Source organism: Triticum aestivum, chromosome 3D (genome assembly GCF_018294505.1).
Source record: "Triticum aestivum cultivar Chinese Spring chromosome 3D, IWGSC CS RefSeq v2.1, whole genome shotgun sequence".
NCBI lineage: Eukaryota > Viridiplantae > Streptophyta > Magnoliopsida > Poales > Poaceae > Triticum > Triticum aestivum.
Window position 1 is genome coordinate 614169124 of NC_057802.1, and position 3559 is coordinate 614172682.

Below are 3559 nucleotides of genomic sequence, written 5' to 3' on the forward strand. Positions count from 1 at the left end.
CACGAGAGCGACTTCCTCGAGGGCGGCGGCGGGGGCGGGGGCGGGGGCGACTCGCGCGGCAGCAGCGACGGCGAGCCCGGCGGCCTACACGACCTCGCCCACCTCGCCAACAAGATCTCGGCAAGACAATCGGCCTGCAGAAACTATGGACCCCCGAGACGAAGCAAAAGAAGCGATGTTGGGGGACATAATCGCACACGGAAGTGAGGCCGTCTTGTCGTTTCTCAACGACACCGATGGTCTGGAAGGAGAGGGTGAAGAAGCAGACTACGGTGATCGAACAATGGAGGAGGAAGGACATGATCATGATGGCTCCGGTGACCCAATGCCGGTGCAAGATGGACACCGTGATGACGGCTCCGGTGACCGAACGGAGTCTGGCCAGGTATATATATTAATTAAGCATGTGCTAACTATAGCTAGCTAATTGATGCATTAATTGTTTTTGGTATGTACACATATATTAATGAACTCTCGTCTTTCTTCTTTTTTCTAGCCCTCCGGATCGAGCACAACTTCGGTAAAGAGACGAGGCCCGAAGAAAAAGTTGCGCTCGGATGTAAGGTTTGAGATCATAGAAATCACGCGCGATGGCATGCCGATTGAACCCATCCGGACAAAGGAAGCATTTGCTGCTCAGTGCAGGGTTCTTGTTAGGGACAAGATCCCGATCAGCGTCTACCAATGGTTAAAGCCGGCTAAAGAAGACCCTGAGGTACCGGTGTCTTATGTCTCCGATATGCAGAAAGATGATCTTTGGACCGAGCTAAAGGCCAATTTCACCCTACCGCCAAAGGAGGATCCGGAGAAGCCAGTTAAAGAGCAATTGATCAAGTCTCATGCTCTTAAGAAGATGGTAGAACTATTCAGGAGGTGGAAGAATGAGCTGAAAAAATTTGTCGACAAAGAAGAGACACCAGAATTCATCGGCCGGTATGAGAAGATCAGAGATCACTGGCCCGCATTTGTGGCCCACAAGACACCGAACAAGAGTAAGAAGATGTCAGTGACAAAAAAGAAGAATGCTGCGAAGAAGAATGCTGAGAATGACCTGCTTGATAAAGGGGTTGAACCAGAGACATTCAGGTGGCCAGACCGTTGCCGGACTTGGTTCTTCGGGGCTGGCGGAACCTTGGACCCTGTATCAGGGAAGTGCGTTTGGACGGACGAGCAAATGAGAATACCAGTCACGAGGCTTCAGGAGTATATCGATGCAGCCCAGAAAGGGACGTTCGTTCCAAACAGAGAGAACGACGAGCTCACAATGGCCCTCGGGAATCCTGAGCACCCTGGACGGACACGAGGCACGCCAGGCTCCGTTCCGTGGAAGGCTGGGTTTCCGGACGCAGGCGGTTACAAATGCCAGGACAGGAGGAAGAAAGTGGAGCATACCCAACTGCAGGCGCTGCACACAAGGGTACTAGCGATAGAGGAACGAGAAGCAAATCGCAGCAAACGACCTGCCAAAGCTTCCCCCGAAGCTACCCCGCCATCTCAGCGGAGAAGCGACGTGGCTTCCACCGAGCTGCTTCAGCAGGAGCCTGTCTTCACGGCTCCTGCTAGCTACCCCGTGGATGCTATCACGGAGTCTCAACATTGCCACCTTATGACGCAATGGCAGAACTTCAAAGTCAAGGCGGCTGTTGGCTCTGTTTTACCTATTGAACCTGGCGCAACCTACCACTGCCGGCCGATTCCAGAAGGATATGCTAGGGTGATGGTGGATCAAATAACGGACGGATTTGAGGACCTCCAGCTTGACCACCCTACGGGTGAAGGGGAGATTCGGCTTGGTTCTTCTCTGAAGACTCCATGCCTATGGCGGAAGGAGCTCATCAACCTGCCGAACTGGACGCCTCCGCCTCCTCCTCCGGCGAGTCAGGGCACTCCGCCTCCTCCTCCGGCGAGTGATCAGGGCACTCAGCCTCCTTCTCCGGCGCGTGGCAGCACTCCGCCTGCGCCGGCGCGCCCGAGCAGCCAGCCTCCTCCTTCTCCGCCTCGCCAGCAAGGGTGGAAGAGACCCGCCGCCGCTCCGGCTGCTCCGGAGCGTCGTAGTCCTTCTCCTCCGCCTCGTAAGCAAGCACGAAAGAAGACAGCCACAGCCGCTCCGTCTGCTCCGGCCTCTAGCAGTACAGCCAGAGGCGGGAGGCAATACAGATTCGGTCCTTTTTGAAGGAATTGTTTTGAGAGCGCGGACTTTCAAGAGCAGCAGTGATAAGTGGGGCGGCAACACAGGCGGATTTCATCTTTGGTGGTACCCCTCGGGTGCCTAGTCGTGACTTTCAGGGTGAAAATTTAAGATCTGGCCTTCATTGGTTGTGCCTGGCGATTGCCTTGTTGAAGGAATTGTTTTGAGAGCGCGGACTTTCTCTAGGGCGAAAACCTAAGATCTTGGATCGAGCAACGACGGCGCGTGTGCACTGTTTCCTTCTTGGAGGCGTTGCTTTTGGAGACCTTTTACATTTTCCGTGTGTTGTATTTGGTGGTGGTATGAGTGCTGCTGTTGAGAGGAGTTGATTGTTGTAGCGGGACTTTTGGTTTTTTCCTTCTTTTTATTTTCTCTTTTGGCTGTGTGCATCCTGGATGTCTCGACGACATCTTGTAGGTGTAGAGTCTGGGTGCAATCGGTATCATCAGGATATTAATATATTCCCTTTTAAAAAAAGAGGTCGGGTGTACCTGGCATCATCTTGATAAATTGTTTTGCCATGGCATCATCTTGATACTCCCTCCGCCCGGAATAACTTTGTCACAGAAATGGATAAAAATAGATGTATCTAAAACTAAAATACGTCTAGATACATTCATTTTTCTGACAAATATTTCCGGATGGAGGCAGCATTTGTCTAGATTCGAATGTATGTAGACATGATTTAGTGTTAGGTACATTTGTATCTAGATAAATTTATAAGACAACCAATTTGAGAGGAAGGTAATATTTCGCTTTGTCAGGGGAAAAAATTGTACAAAGGCACAAACATTTTTGACCTGGTTGAAAATCGGTTTCATATTTTTGTTGTTAAAACGAGTCTACAATTCACGTGAAGCAGCCTCTCTGTCTTGTATACCAAGAAAACGGAAGGATCGGGAGGATGAGTGTCCTCTGTCTTGTACTACTACCTGTCTTGCGCGCCAAGAAAGGAAAGCAGCAGGCGCCCACATGCGGAGCATCGCCGCAGCCGATCAGCGGCTCACACACACACACACACCAACTAATCATGACCCCCATTAATCCGCTGCCCAACCTGTTAACCACAACGAAGAACAGAATTAATACCCCTAACCGCCAACCCAGCGGATTCGAAACCGCCAGCCAGCCGAGCCGCTTCCCGCCCGGCCGCCGGGGCCCACGCGTCAGAGCGCCCGCCCCGCTCGGTAGCTTCGCCCGCCCACCCGCACCCACCTACCGGTCCGCGGCGGGCGGCGCCCCCTATAAACATCGACGCGGCCGCCGCGTTGGCCCCTCCCCCCAATTCCCCACCCCCATTCCCCACCTTCCTCCGCCGGGTAGCTCCTCCGCCAGATTCCGCCCGCCGGCGAGGAGGAGCGAGCCCCCAAT